General features: G+C 33.9%; 1 protein-coding gene across 1 annotated transcript in view; it reads left to right on the top strand.

Annotated features, from left to right (window-relative positions):
* The window catches only part of LOC125233049 (inverted formin-2-like), a 170,337-nt gene that overhangs the window by 4,348 nt on the left and 146,520 nt on the right, over positions 1–19,469 (top strand). Inside the window, 1 exon segment of the mRNA XM_048138896.1 lies at positions 12,245–12,372. The gene's annotated coding sequence lies outside the window, so the exon portion shown is untranslated.

Genomic DNA, 19,469 nt, shown 5'->3' with positions numbered 1-19,469 from the left:
TTGTCAAATGTGTCATACAAATTTGTACTAATTTGTCGTTAACCTGCTGCTGTTGTCGATAACCTGTGTATATTTATCCTTCACCTGATCATGATGTCGTTCACCTGAATTTTAATCGATCATAACGGCATTGTATTGTCCTACATGCGAATTAAAGTGTATTGTAAAGTATAAATAGTATTCAATTATTGTTGAAGTAATTACCATGTTGAATGACAGATAAAACCCAAAACGCACGTCATGAAAATGTCATAACAACGAACAGATGTTTAAACGCTTAGCGAAGCTAATTTCAAAATACCTCTAGAGATAGTTTACATTATGTCGAGCTACTCTTTTAAAGAAGTTTACTAAATTGAGCGCTATTACATGTAGTTTTTGTTTTGTAATTCTTGTCCAATTTAATTAAGGTACAGCGGGGCAAATCTCGACTGGGGGGGGGAAAATGTAACTGGTTCATTTTTTCCATGTTTTACAATGTTTGCATTATCAAATAGAGTGTCCAACGGTTATATATGGTAGGCGTGTTTAGTGGATACTTGTAGAACTCAACATCATAGTGTAATAATGGAAAAAATGGATCAGTTACAATTGCCCCGCCCTCCTCGATATTTGCCCCGCTGTACCTTACATTAAATTCCAAACGAAACATATATGTCTTAGTGGTAAGAAAGTTGTTATTTTAATCATAATACGGAAGTTTCCGCTAAGACATTAGTTTTCCTTTTTCACCAATCAAGTGGCTTAGTTAAAATTCCTTCGTAAAATAGACTCCTCAAACGCCGGAAGCCGAAGATTCGACGGAAGAACGTTTCGCGACGAATTCTAATCTAAAATAGCACAAAGCTCCAAACCAAGGAACTGTATTTTACCGCTCATAAAGTTAATGTCATGAAAATGTTGTGTTCTTTTAAGTTTAAGAAAATAAGAGCTAATTATTAAAGTTTCGTGTTTATATTAGTGATTGTAAATTAAATTCCAATTACTGTGTATTGAAATTAACGAATAAAATACCTAGGAATGATAAAACAGAAATTATGTTCCTCCAAATTGACATTATTTTTATACAATATTTTTTAAACTGTTTACATAGGCATTCAGTACTTTTTTTTTTTTAATAGCCTATAGTGTGTCCCACTGCTGAGCAAAGGCCACCCCTGTTTTCCGCCACTACTTATTCACTACTTATACTATTTTTATTAAATAAATAAATAAATATTGGGGACACCTTACACAGATCAACTTAGCCCCAAACTAAGCAAAGCTTGTACTATGGGTGCTAAGCGACGATATACATACTTAAATAGATAAATACATACATATATACAAACTTACACATACTTAATACATACTTTTATTTGAAAGATTGTATTTTTTATTTATTTTTTACATAATTGTAACAGTGTATGACGGTGTATGATTAGTACCAATAAATGTATCTATCTATCTATCTATACATAGAAAACATCCATGACTCATGAACAAATATCTGTGCTCATCACACAAATAAATGCCCTTACCGTAATTCGAACCCAGGACCGCGGCTTAGCAGGCAGGGTCACTACTGACTGAGCCAGACCGATCGTCACATTAAGCTAATAGGTATTAGAATTTATTTTAAATATTAATTTTATCAGTGTTAATTTTAAATAAATAATTAAGCTATCAGTTTTAATTTCTAAAGAACTTGCTTCCCGTTCTTAGCATCAATACTAATACTGCGCATCCTAGGGTCAATTGGCAGTACCTACCGATAAAATGTTATATCACAACACCTGCCTCGATCATACCATAGTTCTTCCTTAGTCAATTTTAATACAATTTATCATCAATAAACATACCAGACAAGATGCAGCGGCAAAACTGGCACAAAGCGGTTCGGCAAGGAATAGATCAAACGCACAAGATTAATTTCCACCATCATTATACTCAATAACTGTAACCACGTGCCTATTTACGTTACGCTTCATAACATTTTGGCGCCACGTTACGTTTACGAGGCGTTTGAAGTTTTGATAATTTTTTTCTGGTTTGGTATGTTTATTTTGGGTTTGATGATGTTTTAGTTTTTAATTTATTCTGATTTTTTTTTAAACTTAACTGGTAATTTTACATGCTTTACATGACTGTTTCTATTTTTTTTATCATAATTTACGGAAATGTAATTTTTTACTTACCTAAGTACATATAAGTAGGTATCACACTTTGCATCAACTCTTTACAAAATAAATTTAAAATATTTCTCTCAAAAATTTAAATTTCTGACTTACTACACTTTGCTACAACTCTTTACAAAATGAAAAAAAATGAACATCGTATTCAAATATTTATGGAATTTAAAAAAATATTCCAAATACTATTTCAAAAGTAGCTTCACCCAAATTCGCGGCTATAAGTATTCTATTTTCAAATTCTTGAGCTGTCACCCGCTTCCTGATCCAATAGGGAGCTTCAAACACTTGAGCACTATCAGACATCTCACTTATAAAAACTACTTTGCCGCATTAAAAACAAGGTTCAAATTTCAATGGTATCAAATTGATATTTGAATTTAAATTCATTTCGGCGTTTTGCGTTCTTTCAAATGCATTCATGCGCTTTATTATAAGAGTGATAAATGTCAGATTTGAATAATTTTTGGTTTGTGAGTGTAAAAGTTCGTGGTAATGTAACGGATGCGTTCGGATTTTGGTTCGTGATGTGAAATATCAAATGTTTTAAATGTGAACGTTGCTTTATAAGTACTACTGTACGGGCATTATGTCACTGGCGAATGATTTAGGTATTATTTAAGTGTTTTTGTGTTTATTTGGGAGATATTAAAAGTAGACAAGCGGATTAATTGACTCGTGAATCAAAAGCGGCGCTCGAACTGCGTTCTAATTTTAAATTTGATCGGTTACAATTTTAGGAGTCGTTTTCGGACTTCCCAACCCATCTATTTTTAAAGGCGTGGAAATTTTGAAATTATAGTCTGGACAACTAATTTGTCAGCAGAACGGGGCAGCCAAAATTATAAATGTTAGCGCGGAGTTTTTAGAGACTTCTGAGTTATTTTTGACCGTTATGAAAAATGGACTAACTCAAGTAATTAAGTGTTTTCTTACGTCCCTGATATTATATCCATGTAACATACGAATCTTTTCTCAAAATTTGTTTGAGAAGATGTGATCTACAGAGAATAGCCAAATCCCAACAGGCAGGCATATAGAAAACATTTAATTTTATTTAACCTTCGCTAACGCTCGCTTAAATAACTCTCTGTTATTTGTTATATAACATTTCCTATTCATTTAATTCATATTCAATAAATAGCAATCTAAAGATGCAGTTCAGAATGATTTATTTATTATGAAATTTATGAATCATTATTCAGTATCAGCCGGCCTAGCTGAAATGTCAATCGTTGACGCTAGACGCCGATTGAAAAGCAGTCTGACTCTGTCATACTAATACGGAAGAGCGATAGAGATAACTAGCTACGATAACGATATTATCGTAATCGTTTGAGCATTTGGCTACGTAACCTGTAGATAATGCTATGCTACTTGAACTGAAGACGTTCTTCAGAGTCAAGTGGTTGCATTCTATGATCGTATTCACATTGAAGTCTATCGTAGTTAGTTGAAATTAAATGGAGTATTTAGTGCAATGTTCTTCCAGTAGAGAGCAGCACTAGAGCAAATCGTATATATAAATAATATGATATAAACAGTTCAGTGAAAAGTTTCAAATCTTATTTTGTATTTTTAATCCCCAACGCAAAAACGACGGGGCGACGACTTATGTTATAAGTTTGAAATGTCTGTCTACCTGTGTGTGATGGACCGGATGAACCTATTTAAATTTAGTTTTTTTTTGTTTCAAAAATAAAAAATAAAAATCGTTCGACAATAAATTGTGACTTTTTCAATCAAAAAGGTACTACTCGTATCGTAGTTTGTCAATAAGCCATAAAAACTTCAATACAAAATCGATCTTATCCACAACACAACCGACAATATGTTCCCTTTTGATCAACAACGTCACATATCAAACATCAAGTCATAATATCGACTATAATATTACATTTATAACGTTTTATAGACATTATATATTAATATATCATTGTTAAGTTGAGTGCTATTACCGTAGAGATTAACTTAGTAATTATCTAGTCGATCTTGTCAAACCTATAATCATAAATAAAGCAGTGCATTTACAAGATAAGGACATAATTATGAAGATGTTATAAGTATTTATGGTTTAATTAATACAGTTGTGTTCAAGTGCTAAAAATGTTAGTTTAGGGATGATTAGGGTGTAGTTTTTAGGGTACCGTACCAAAAAGGTACAGAAGGAACCCTTGTCCTTTATGGGGCGACTCTGTCTGTCTGTCTGTCTGTCACATTACTAAATATCCTGTTTTTCATTCATATGCACTTATATGATTTTTTATCAATTGCATTTATAATATCTAAGTAAGAAATTACGTAGTCTCAAAACCAGGAAAATATAAAAAAAATTAGAGTATATGACGTAAGTTTCAAGAAATCTAGCGATAAAATTAGTGTCTGTCTTCGCTCTATAAACTAAATAATACAGGTAATATATGTATGTTGCCTATTATTAGCGCGTTTTCACAATATCCGATCCGATATCGGATCTAGGAACGATATCCCAGACATTTAAGCCGCCATACTTATTTGATTTTTGCCTTTGAAATCCTTCCTACATCCGATATCGGATCGGATAATGTGAAAACGCACAGACCGCACAGTAGATTCAACTTTGAGGTAAATGTATTATAATTTATTTTACTTCTATTATCTACAAGTATTACACAATCTTCAAAACATATGGCACCTTTGGCTTTGGCTGTAGCCTCAAACTCTACTAAAACATCCTGCAAATATGCTCTATACCAAAGAGTGTATGGTAGAGAATGGAATGTAGAGACAAGTGTTCTTATATGGAGTTTGACCATGAGTGAGTAACCGACCTTATGTTCAGGTGCGCATACATCTTTTATGCGATTCTTGAGCAAGTATAGTTATAGGTAGAGTCGGTAAAAATTAGTTTGGATAAAATTATATCTTTAATAGATAATTAATTGTAATTGCCATTCACCACCTCCTTTCTTCCCGTGGGTAAATAAAAAATAAGTAAATTAAACATGAAGAAGATTATACCATCCCATACTACAGCGTATTTTTTTTGTTTCCCGTTAAATTCGACACGTCGTTACCGTTAGGTTCGTTATCAGGACCCACCCTGTATATCACTTTTAGTTAACTTCGCCAAAAAATATTTTTCATCGTTTTCATTCATAATAAATGAATTAATCAGTGTGAGAGACCCTTAAGAATAATATTCAAGTTAGTGTCAAGTGATTAATATAAAAAAAAAATAAAGGCTCACACGTGTTCGGTAATTATTTTAATTTTTTTAATAACTCAATGACCGTAAGAGTTAAGACGCTAGTTTCTTGGAGAAATTAATTGTATTTGATTCAAAGAACCTTCCCTTAAAGTTAACGGAATTCAATAAAAACAGGGTGTATAAAATGCGACCTACTAAAGATGGGCAAAAAGTAGATGGCGCCACTAAAAAATGCCTTGTTGTCACCGATTATACTTGTAGATGGCAACAAGGCATTTTTTTAGTGGCACCATCTACTTTTTACACGTCTCTGGGCGGATGGTATAATCTTATTTTCTTTAACCTATGGTGTCGTAGAAGTCGACTGTGGGAAGTGTGGGATATGGGTTAAATTATGGCGTAGCTTGTAGGCGAGAAGCTGGCAACCTGTCACTGCAATGTCACAATTTTGCTAAGAGTGGTACTGAAATTTGATTTACATGAACATATTTACATAATTATATAAGAAACTAAGACTAAACTTAAAAGCAACTTAATGTTGTTGTTTCGGTGTTTCGGGTGTCCATGGGCGGCGGTGATCGCTTACCATCAGGCGACCTGTCTGCTCGTTTGCCCCCTATCCCATAAAAAAAAAATCTAAAATAGGCCCTTTGAGGCATTGTACCAAGGATACTTGATTAGTTTCATGTGCTCTGCCTACCCCTTTATGGGATACAGGTGTGATTATAATATGCATGTGATGTCACTCCATCATTAAATTGATTAAAACCATTTTCCCCTCACTAGCTCGGAAACACGTGCTTTGTCCTTTAATACCAGCGGGTAAAAACGCATTTTATCCACTAGTGGGTAAAGTGATTTGACCTTGAATAAAGTCAAATTAACTGCTTTAAAATTGATAAAAGTAGGTGAATCTAGTAATAAAGATGATTTACCACCCGTGGAACTATTGGAAGCAGTGATAAACGCATTTTTTGCGTTGTAGTTTCCTCGCTATAGTGAGGGGAAAAGTTTTGTGTTACACTCGGGTGCAAATGTATTTTACTTCTCGTGTGTTAAAAAACTCGCAAGTCCAGGATTCTATTCTCGAACAACTATAGAATCCTTTCACTTGCTCGTTTTTCAATTCCACACTCGGCGTTAAAATACAACTTTGCCCCCTTCAAATAACTATTATACAATTTCCCCGTGTCCTTTCGCCATGTAGTTCCACCATTTACTATTGATTATGCTATTAACTATGCCGTCGCGTGCCGCATTCCTCGTGGAATACTTTACAAACATTATGTTTGTAGTGTAGTAGAGTAAACAAGCCTGACCAGAAATATATGACAATTCTCAAGGGGGCGCTATTATTCTGTTCCCATATATGCGGTGACAATTCAGTATAATATACTGAATTCAATATTATAATGAAGAAAATTAAAAATTTGAAAACACCCCCGAATTAGTGCACCGATTTTCATGAAACATGATTAAGAACAGGAACGAGGCATTAAGTACTGCCATAAAGAATAACCACTGACATTCTTTTTGATTAAAAATTAAAAAAAAAACCATAAACATATCTAAATGCTTACTATCACTTAAAACTTCCATTAAAAACTTTATATAGTCCTACCATCATTCATTTTAATGACATTTTTACTTTCATTAGTTCGTCATTACCAATATCCCGTGTACACTTTCCACCATTTTTTTTTCTTTTTGATTGTTTTTTCTTATCTCCCATCACTCACACTCCTTAATAAGATAAACAATACAAAAGCTACATCAAACATGACTCTGCTAATGATCTCAATTAACATAAACATTGACATTTGACAACTGTCACGTCAAACCCAATATTGGTAGTCCCACGTAAGAAAGTGCCACCTCTAACCTTGCTTACTACAACATTGTTAAGAGTCACACGACGCTACCGAAACGTTGCCGATGTGTACCGAAGTATTTTTTTCTTTAAGCGAAAGTCAGCAATCCATGAACATTGAAGTAAGACAATAATATTGTGTTTTTATTTGTCTAGTACCTTCAAAGTTTTATTTTATACCCAAAATTAGATATAATTAAATTTATAGATGTTTGGCGTTTTAAATAATACTTCAACGGTCGCTGCTTTCAAATCAAATCGTTGCAAAGTAAGCTTAAGCTGACTCTATTTCATATTATCTTGATTTTCACGCTAAATTTCATGAAATTTAAGAATTTGTATGATTCACGGTTAGTTCTACTAAACTTATAATGCGTCGATATATCAGGAGCTAGACAAAAATAAGAAGGTAAAATAGGTAAATACACAGTCTACATATATCCCGGGTCAATAATAATAAAAGTCTTGATGAAATTTGTTTTTCGAATGAGATTGTTATTTCCCTTTATATGTTCAATTGTTCACGGTTACTTTCATAGACTTATATCGGAGTGATTACCGTTTTGATTTTCATCATGATCACGGAAAACCCCAGCATCACCTGTATGTTAACGGTTTTCTGGCAGCGCATTCGTGTGACTCTTAAGAGCAGTCAGTAGATTGGTTTTCGGGTTTACATTTGTCATTAGGGCCACTTTCGTTGACTGGCTTTTCCGGACTCTATTGAGGTCAAAGTTGTGGGTCAGGAAAAGTGAATATTATATTACTTGCACTTTAGTTTACGCCCCAAGATTTTTCATTGAATGGTGAAAGTGTCCATTTTAGCGGTTTACTTAGTTATTTTGGAGGTGCGAAGGTAAACTTTGTAGTAAGTGTTAATAAATATGAAATAATGTGCCTAATGCAAGTAAGAAATATATATACATATACTACATATTTTTAAGTGATACGATTTAAATTTATTCCTTGCTTTTGCCACCATCCGTTTTGTAACTTTTCCGGCCAATTCGAATTTTAGTTATATGGTCACTATCACTATTTTGAAAAAATCTCGTATCTGACGCTGCTCCTCAAAGTTAAAACGCAGTAAGTCTATATGCATTCCATACATACTTACTACAATTTTCTTTTCATTGACAGACGAAGATACAAGTTTTTTTAAAAGTAGTGACGATATCTGTTTCCAACATGATATTGAGCTGTCAGCGTCAAATGTGATTTGAAGATTTTGAAGTGATCATATCGAGAACAAATCTAATAATTATAATTCGAATCGGGCAGTGTAATTGTACTTTAATACAGTTTTAGAGTCTATAATTTAGTATTTGTAGTCTTATGTACAGTACGGACATTATTAGAGAAACTTATATTCCTTCTACTTGTATGTCCGAGTTGCGCGTGCGGTCCAAAAGTTTCCGGCCTAACAAAGAGAGCTTACATATCTTTACAACTTTATTTTTATTTTTCGATATGGTCTTCCTCTGTTACAACGCACTTTTCAAATCTCTTTAAAAGCTTCTCTATCACCTAATAAAAATAATAAAGATTTTTGTCCTCGGCTTAAACCGCACGAGTCACTTCGTAAACCGATTTTTTTTCTCTCCTTCAGTCTACCTTATGTTTTTAGAACAAATATTAGTCACGTCTCGAATATAAGGTGGGTGCCGTTTTTTTTTTGAAGACACGTTTCGTTACAGCAAGTTGTAATAGATAACTCCCTTTTAGACCAGACATTTTATTGTTAGATAATACTGATTTAAAACCATCAAAATGGTTTTTTTATGAATTCTGGATAAAGAAAATAAATCTATTGAGCCTTTATCTTTATTAGGTGAAAGTTATTAAAAAGTGAAACCTTTCCTTCATTTAAATGCTAATTTTGTTAACTTGTCTTGTTTACGTGCCGACAGACGGACCGACTATTTTTATTTTATATTAACATGCAAATACATCGTTTGTCACTTACTTACTATTACAAATTTAGCTGCGGGGGCTAGTTATAGTTACGTAACTTAGTTAGCTTTTGACTGTAGCTTTAAAAACTTAGATAACATATTGATGATATTGATTAGAAATAGTGGAAAAGCTCACTTTTCAGTGTACAGTGAGTTGGTAAATTGCATTGAGATATTATGAGTGAATTCATTCATAAATTCGCCATGCACTATTGCAGACGACTGTACTTTTAAAGTCTCGTCTGACAGAGTGCTTTAAATCCAGTTGGTAGACCGATAAGTTGTATATTTCTGGGTTATTTATATTGGCGCTCATCCACTCACCTTGTAACCTAAATGGTCGCGTATCGTGCGGCTTCAGAGGAATTTCCTCCCGCGGACGCTCCGGCTGTGGAATATATGAGCTCGCTGCCGAGGTATTCCCGATGAATTACAGTATGGGGTGCTTCAAAAAAGTACTGTACAAGTTTCTAATGGGTCGGCAACGCGCATATGACACCTCTTAAGTTGCAGGCGTCCATAGGTTACGGTGACCGCTTTCCATCAGGCGGACCGTATACCTGTTTGCCACCGACGTGGTATAAAAAAATCTATGGACTCTATAGTTTGCGAAGTCTACCTGTAAGAAAGAGTTGTCCAAATATTAGTAAGATATAATCAAATTTCGAATTAGATGGAACACAACAAGCCAAACTTGCTTGCTAGCGCGCAGCGCAGGTAGCTAGATCTGCCCACGCGCAGCCTTGGCTCGCCCGACGCGCCTGCGCGTAGCACGGAGACACTGGCTAATCCATTGTACGACTTCAACAATTTCTTATGTTTTTAATCAATTCATTGGAAACTAATATGTTCCGATAAAAACAATAGTCCAAAATATAGTTTTTTCTTGTAACTTAAAGAGTCTAATCATTGTTTGCTGCACAAAGATTTAGGATAAGTTACCTTTGATGTCAGTCGTTGTATTTCGGCCAATTAAGACGCTACAGGAGCGAAAATGCTAAAATGGAAAGGAGCCCCCCTATCTTTTTGGGAATTCTAGTTTAATATACTAGTGTTATTAACTAGATTTATCGAAAACAAATTGTCCATTAAGAACAACTCAGTTAAAAGATATTGTGAAAGAATCTTTAAAATCGAGGTTCCGCTCTCGACTGTTTCCTCCTTCAAAACTTAATCAATCGTAACAAAATGTGAGAATCTGAAAAACAATGAAATAATCTGTGTCGGACCGTTTAGATTATTTGGCTAATTGTTACCAATCTTGAGTATTACACCTTTTTTTGCGCCATAATGAAAAAGGCCGTTTTTGGAAATTTTTGATTGACTCTAGCATCTTTAAAAATAAAAATATCAAAAAAATCAAAACGGTCCGACACAGATAAAAATAATAATAATCTGTGTTGAAAAACTCATTGCTCTATCTTCAAAAACCAAGGAGGAAATAGTCGAGAGCGTCTGTATGGAGAATTGACCCCTCTTGTATCGTCTTAAATATACAAATATAAGATTTTCTAAGATGACTTCTCGATCTTGCTTTACTCGGTCAATGGAAAGAAAAAGATTTAATTTCAAAGTTCCATAGTGCTTCAGTGCTTATAAAAGAGATTTTTAAAACAATCCAAAACCAATTTCACGATATAACAAACAATTAATCACACAACAAAAACAAGGGGACAAAAACAAAAACAAAAAACAGTCAATTAAAACCATCGACAAGAAAAACTAATTATAATTTAAAATAAGAACAGGTAAAAACTCACCACAGATAACGCCGACCACAGAGAATAGATAAGCATAAAATTATCGGAGATGACTGGTTATCTATGCTTTGAGCTTCCCGACACTTATTTTTAGAATAATGATAAGTTTTTAAGTACATAGGTACGAGTAGTGTACGCTCTGGGAAGTCTTATCTAGTTTTTGGAAAATCTGTAGATAAAATAAAGCCTCAAATAAAAGTTTTAATTTACTCTTAAATCATACTCCAAGTGTTATTTACGAAAAATATTATAGGACATTCTTACACAGATTGACTGAGGCCCACGGTAAGCTCAAGAAGGCTTGTGTTGTGGGTACTCAGACAACGATATATATAATATATAAATACTTATATACATAGAAAACATCCATGAGTGAACAAATATCTGTGCTCATCACACTAATAAATACCCTTACCGGGATTCGAACCCGAAAGAAAAAAACAATGGGGGAAGAAAGAAACGATGTAGGTAGCATATACTAACCATTCTGGTGTTTCGGTGATCGCTTACCATCAGGCGACCTGTCTGCTCGTTTGTCTCCTTCTCATAAAACAACATAACTATAGCTTACGGTGTAATGTAAGTGAATGTGTGAAAATGGCAATGGCAATTTTCAGAGACTCCTCATATAATTTTCAATTTATTCATTTGAAAACAACTGCTTGATTTATTATTTGTTCTACAGTTCTACAAAGGAATGTGTAACAAATTAGCCAGCCAGACATACCTACTCGTTCATTTCGTAATTTTAATCTACAAATGCAAGCAACATCAAATTTTTTTGGGGGGGTTTGTGGTGTAATTTCCTTTCTTTTCGTCCTTGGAACCTTGGTCCTAGGAATCACGGTTCTGGAGATACGATTTTTTAATTTTGTTCCTTTTTCATAAAAAATCTCTCAATTAAAATAAGGTTTAGTTTAAATTCTGATTATTTGTAATAAAAAAGGCCCACGTGTTCGTTTTATGCTGTAATTTGTAAGACTATCAGACAAATTATGCATTTAACACACTAAAAAAAAAGTTATTGGCTTCGAATATCACATTTTGGATTATTTAGGAAGAAAAATAAAAAAAATCGTATCTACAGAACCGTCACTCCTAGGTCCAAGGTTTCAAGGACGAAATGGAAGAGAATGACATCCCAAACCTCCCAAAAAATGTTTTCGGTTCATGTGCCAAACATCCTGTATAATTATATAAAATTTGTTAGTTTAGACCGACTCCGCAGTTGCCGTTAGTGATAGAAATGGTAAGAAAAACTTTATTTATCAACTAATTAGTTGTTTTCATTGTTGCAGGTTAAATTAACTTAAACTCAGCAACGAAGTGGCGATGCCAACCCGACAGTAACAGACTAATCTAACTAACAGTGTCAGTGTGTGTGTGCGTGTAGTGAAGTGACAGTTTTCTAGGAGATTGCGAGCCGGTAAGTCATTTTATTTATTTACTTAAACCTGTAAAACCGAAAAGTATCGTCAATTTTGAGATTGAAATTGTACAATTTTGATTTAAAAATTGTACAACTTAGGCGTTAAAACATTCTTGTAATGTTTTTATGAAACTCGCTTTCTGTTAGTTTTATAAATTTAATGTCGTGTTTTAAAACCGGTCATTATGTATCAGTCACGTAAGTCGTAAACCACTTACTTACTATCAAAGCTTAATCAGACGACGACTATTCGAATACTAAGAGATCTATATTATTATCCATAAGTTACATGAAATTGTTCTACTTATATTTTGCTGAAATTTCGTTCTGCTGTATAACAGATTTTAACTTAATGTGAAATTGAAAGAGCAAGAAATAAAGCAAGTATAATAAATCAAATAATAACACATTAACACTCGAAAAGGCAGACACCTCTAAAGAGATTATTTATAGTTTCTCAAATCATAATATTATAAGATAACACAATATTTTGAATAGCACAGGTCAATGGTCCACCCACGGAATATAGAAGGGCCATAAAGTTTTTTTTTTTTTTTTACAAAACGCAAAGATTAGGGTGACCCACTGCAGTGCCATAAAACTGTGATGGAGATCTCACATTGACACAATTTTATTGTGACATTGCGGTGTCGTCATGATGGGCTTAGTAGTAGGTACGTTTACTTGGGTGCTTTTCCGACAACTGAAGATGAGTATGTGGTGACATTTTTTTATAATTGACAGCTTAGACGTGTAAAGGTTGATAATATCTATATTTAATTAATGGGTAATAAAATATATGCATATGTATTTGCTCGTATTTCAATGCTCAACATCATCATCATTCCTGCTCATGATAATTTTCTTTTACATTGTACTGTTATTAAAATTTGTTCTACTTCATTTCATTATGTATGCGGGTTCTTTTTTTATTCCTTCACTTTATACGTTAACAACCTTTATTTATTAGATAAAATAAAAACATGAGTTAATTATGTATTTTAAATATACTCATACCAAAAAAAAAATGTTTAATGTATGTATTTCGTAATTTCCTAAAACTCATCTACGGTACAAGAAATTGCAACATTTTCTTCAAAGTTAATTGAAACACAGCCGTGAACTTTAACTATTATTGGCTATAAAATCTATTAACATGATGTTAAAAGTGTTATTTAATATTTGGACACGTAATTTTTCATCGATGTTAAAAAACTTGTAAAGTCGTACCAAAATAACTCGACAGCGACAGCGCTTTTGATTTGATAGCCCCGCCTGTGAGAGGGTTGTATAAGTAAGGCCCACTTGCACCAACCACTTAACTCAGGGTTAGTGGGCTGTCATCTGTCAAATTCCATATAAAATGGTGGGTTAACCTCCGGGTTAACCCTCCATTTTTGTCGGTGCTAGTGGCCCTAAACGAATTAATGTCGCAGAAGTTTGACGTTTCAAATAACATTTTGCACAAGCGAGGCTGTCAAAATACTCAAAATCTTTGCCAACTTAGATTGGATTGACACTACTGCAATATAAGGTATAAGGTAAGGTATTTCTTGTTTTGATAATACAATAATTTTGTGCTTCAATTTCAATGTAGGTGTTATCAAAATTTATTGAACCATAAACTATTAGAAACGACTCGATCTCGTATTAATAACTCGTTAAATGGAAGACAAAACCGCGGCTCGCTCGCCAATGTTACTGCAAGGCTAATTTGTTTACGGACCGTGCGTATGCGCAAGTCAAAAACTGTAGCGGTTCGACTGATGAACTTTTATTATTTATTTATTTATACTTATTGCAAATAGAAAATAAGTACAAATGGTAGACTTAACGCTTTAAGGCATTTTCTACCCGTCAACTGGGTTAAAAAGAAACATTCTTTTTCTTTTTCTTTGGTTCCGCTTTGGCAACTTATCCCAGGATTTGGCTTATACAATAGTTTTTACGAAAACGACTGATTTACCCTCTGTAGTTTATTACTATTTAATATAAATTATTAATTATATAAGTCATAAACATGAGTGGACCCATAATAGAACCCTGTGCTAGTCCTAATTTTACTACAGTTCCGTTGGGATATATTTCATTTACGCTAACTTTTTATGGACTTAAATGACATATTTATACTATTTTAGTACATTGTAAGTTCATTTTTTTAGTGTAAAACCAAGGATTTTGTGATACACATAATCGAATTAATATTTAAAAATAAGACGTATGATACACGCAATGAAATGCTTTAGACAGATCTAAATGCCTACTTTTCTAACCTGCTGGTGAAAATGTAATAATCTAAGATTACGCTGGCTAATTAATATGTTATAACAGAAGAATTAGATATATCATACGATTTTTTAATAAACTTTTTCCTATATCAGACCACACAAGCACAAACACTTGTGCAAGTCCAATCGTCGCGCAAGCTTCAATTGATTGATAAAGCGCTGACATCGCGAATTAGCGCCACCAATAGGAACCAGAGGAATTCAGTAGATAAACACATTCAACTCTATTCATGCATACTTGCGGCTTTCCATTAAGAAGGGTCCTCCTTCACATGCAGCAAAAGAACCTCGAGAACTACGAAGTACAGGAGAAAATACTAATTGCGGAAAATAAAATTGTAGCTACTTAATCGAAATATCTTCATGTTATACATTAGAAATTGGAATAAAGTAAGAACCAAAAACCCTTCTCAGATGGAAAGCTTTACTTCCATTTCTATTGAACTTGCTTGAAGAAACGGTTACAAACTTTGATTGATAAAGAGTGGAGTGTGGACACGTCGAATTAACACGGCGGGGGAATTTAGATAAACACATGCAAGTCACGCAACACTATTCACGCATATTTGTGTGCAATTTGTATTGAACTTGTCGAATGAATGGCTGCAAGTGTGATTGATAAACCGTTGACATTGCGAATTAGCCCAAGTTAGAATGCCGCAGGAATTCGTTGCGAAAAATAGATGCAATGAGATTTTAGAGTCAAATGGATGCATAGTATGTACTGTATGTAGTTTGCATGAGCATTTATGTAGAGTCAAATAATTATGTAGATACATTCACATAGTCGTTAGTAATGATGACCAACTATTATTGTAATGAACATGCTCACTTGTGTTAGTGATTTGTGGAGCGATTTTCTATCCACGATTATAATTTAGGGAAACAGTTTCCTGGAGTGCGTTTTGTCAATAAAAATATCTTATTAAATATCAAGGAATATAAAGTAGGTAAGAGAATTTTCCGATGTAGACATACAAATTGGGATTGGGATTGTATGCGGTTTTGTAAAGTACTATATATATTAAATATTTATTGATTATTTATATATTTATTAATATACTGCGTGTTAGAATAAGGAATGAAAAATGTATTGTTATTATTTTGTAGTTTTTGTATTATGTGGATGTCTACCGTCTCAAATTCTCCCTCAAATGCTCAAAGGTTAAGAGGATACGATACCGAAGCACGAATTCAAATTTGAGATTTTTAGGTCTTTATCGCCGTCGCGCTGACGGGGGTGGAACCCACAGAGAGGCCCTGTGTGCGTGCGCGCGGCGCACGCACACACCCGCGTCCGCGGCCGGCGCAAGTACTTACTCGCGCTCAAGCGCTCTCTATATTTGTCTAGTTTCGGACTTCTGATGCATAATGTTTTGGACTCCGTGAAGATATTAAGTGTACTGATTTGACTAAAATGCAAATTTGTAATGTTTTAACGAATGGTAGAAACAATTCCTTATCTTATACGTAATGTGATTATCTTAAAAGATGATTTCTTTTAAGATAGTCACATTGTTAGCGAAATAAAGTTATTCGGTATGTAAAAAGCTAAAACCTTTTCGATTTCAAAGAGAAGCCATATTATAGGAGTAGGTACGTACAATCAACCAATTAATCTGAATCCTAGGTCATAGGCCAATCTAGACCCTTTCACAGTAAAAGTAAAACTGACTTCTGTAGCAAATAAAGGACGGTGTTCTAGAGTGGCCTAGGATTCTACATAATTGGTTGACAGTATCTACCTACCAAAAATGTATGTGAATCTTATTCTTTTTTTTTGCACATGTTTGACAGAAGTGACAGCGTAGGAAAATTTAACTAGGTAACAATTTGGTACCTAACATACTTACCAGACACCGGATTATGTTCCAAGGTAATTAGAACTTTTTAGCAGAATTCTAACAAAAAATCTGCCAAAGCATAAGGACCTTTTTCAGATGGAAAGCTACATATGCATCTTATATTTCTAATTTTCTAGGGTTGTGTATACATATTACCTACCTAGCATTAGAAATACAAGGTTTAGCACAGAACAAGACCAACCATAAAAATGCTTAACTAATTTGCCAGCTAAATTTAAACCTAGGTATCGGTACTTAAACGTATTGATTGATATTTTTATTATTTAAAACTTATTTATACTTACATATCAGCATTTCTGTTACCATAGAATTAAAACGTATATAACACCCATTTCATCTACCAACTAAGGGCATCTGTAATCTACATACAAATAAGGCCCGGTTAAAAGTCTCGAAATGTTATGTACATTTTATAATTAGATAAGTGTAAATGAGTCAAAAAATTGGGTCCATGTGCAATTGTGCATTAAGTAGGTGCACTTTTCCCAAATTGCTGCATGTATGAAATAAGGCCCATCAGTAACTTAACAAAAAATAAGGTATTTACATACCGAATTAAGAGTAATTGTGTCGCTTAACTTCAAACCTGGATAAATCCATTCTGCTACAAGGTTAATATATATTTTTTATATATTCAATCTTAAAGCAGAATGGATTTAAGTACCTAAGTTTGAAACTAAGATACACAATTGATAGTATGTATCTAGGAGATATTTTCTTTACAAAATCGTATTATTCAAGAGCGCTATGATAAACGCACGTCGAAATAAAGTAAAATTGACAATATTTACCGATGAGATTGTGCTCTGTGTGTAATGGTAAACATTAATAATATGAAAAGTAATTGTTTCAGTCAGAGCATCTTCACTCGTCAATTTCGTCTTACTCTTTAGTTGTGAAACATGGGTGACAAAGGACGGTCGCCGGAAGGAAAAGAATAAAAATATACGGATACCTATATATATTATAATATTTATCCCGTAGGACAGCAGGTTACTTCAAAGTACTTTAATTAACTACCTAATTTTAATGTTGTCTTCGGTTCCCGTCGTCGTTCGTCGTTCGTCGAATCCCGGTAAGGGTATTTAACTATTTATTTGTGTGATGCGCACAGATATTTGTTCCTGAGTATGTATTTATCTATTTAAGTATGGTTTTGTATTTATCTATGGGATATGGGTTAAATTGTGGCGTAGGCGAGAGGCTGGCTACCTGTCACTGCAATGTCACAGTTTCGTTTTCTTTCAACCCCTTATTTGCCAAGAGTGGCACTGAAGCTTTAGTAGTTTCATGTGTTCTGCCTACCCCTTTATGGAATACAGGCGTGATTGTATGTATGTATGTTATCTATTTAAGTATGTATTATTTATTTATTTATTAGTAAAAACATGTTTACATGACATTACAGTAAAACCAATGCGTCACGAAACTTAGATAACAAAAAAGAAAAAAAAAACAGTAAGTAAGAACATGAAAAAAAAAAAACAAACAATAAAGTTTAAAACTAAACAATTTATTTGGGCGATGACGTAACAGCGTGGCTCCGTTGCGTCGTTTGCCCTGGTGTAGGATTCGGCAAGTTGCCCCGGAATCGCCGAAAAACCACACCTTTCGGCCAGAAGTCTGCGCTCGCGATGGTGTCCTGCGCTATATCGTCGCCTAGCACCCATAGTACAAGCTTTGCTTAGTTTGGGGCTAAGTTGATCTGTGTAAGGTGTCCCCAATATTTATTTAATTACTTACCATAATCATAATGTAATAAAATGTGCATTTTTTCGTGGCTACCAACATGCATACCAACCATAAAAATGCTTAACTAATTTGCCAGCTAAATTTAAACCTAGGCTATTTAAACGTATAGATACTTTATATACTTTTATTATTTAGATCTTATTTATATTTTTCGGCAAAGCATTTTTGCTACCGCAGAATTAAAACGTTGGTAATACTCATTTCATCTACCTACTAAGGGCATAATTATGTAATGTTGCTTGTGCAAACAAGGCCCGGCTATTAAGTTTCGAGATGTTATGTACATTTTATAACTTGATAAGTGTAAATGGTTCAAAAATTTCGTGCAGTAAGTAAAAAAGTAAAAAGTAAGTATTATTAAACAGAAAAACTATGGGTCTTATTTGATGCAGGTATGAAATAAGGCCCAAGCCGCCCATGTGTCCACATGTTCACAACCTTCGATACCCAAGAAGTAGCGTTGCGGAAATAGAGATGGATCGGATATAATCTTCAAAGATGAGCTATCATCAGCGCCAGTATTTGAGTGGTGGCCTCAGAGTGGAAGGCGACCCCGCAAACGCCCAGTACTTATGATACACAATACACATAAACACAATACATTATAATATAATATATTGCCCCGTAGGACAGCAGGCTACCCCACACTACTTTAATTAAGTACCTAATTTTGTCCATTTAAACTTAATATGAAATAAAGTCTGCATATCTTGACCACATTGACCTTGACGCACTGCTTGTTAAGACTTGAACCCCTCTAATTTAGAGTACCATATCCTAAATGCATAGTCCTGAATAAATGTGTTTTAGACGACAGACCGTAGTATAAATACCTATCACAAAAATTGATGATTGAATTCATGAACACAATGTTTACACAAAGTTATAAAACTTAAGAAGCGAGCGATGGGCCTTATTTAGAGAAGTAACTATTTAGGGCATTTTGTGATTCTATGTCTGCGAAGAAAATATACAAAACGGCATGATTGATAAAACTTAGAAGAAATAAGCACTGGGCCTTATTAAGGGCAGGTACTGGTACCAACCTGAACAAACTATGTATTACTAAATAAGGCCCATCATTTTTTTTAATATTTTAAAACATGACTTAAATTATTAATATTATGTCTGTTTTTATTGTGTGTAAATAAGTACATATAATATGGCTAATATAACTACTTACCTAATT

Source organism: Leguminivora glycinivorella, chromosome 1, assembly GCF_023078275.1.
Source record: "Leguminivora glycinivorella isolate SPB_JAAS2020 chromosome 1, LegGlyc_1.1, whole genome shotgun sequence".
Classification (NCBI taxonomy): Eukaryota; Metazoa; Arthropoda; class Insecta; order Lepidoptera; family Tortricidae; genus Leguminivora; species Leguminivora glycinivorella.
Note: the sequence above shows the minus strand (reverse complement) of the source record. Positions and strands in the feature narration are given on the sequence as shown.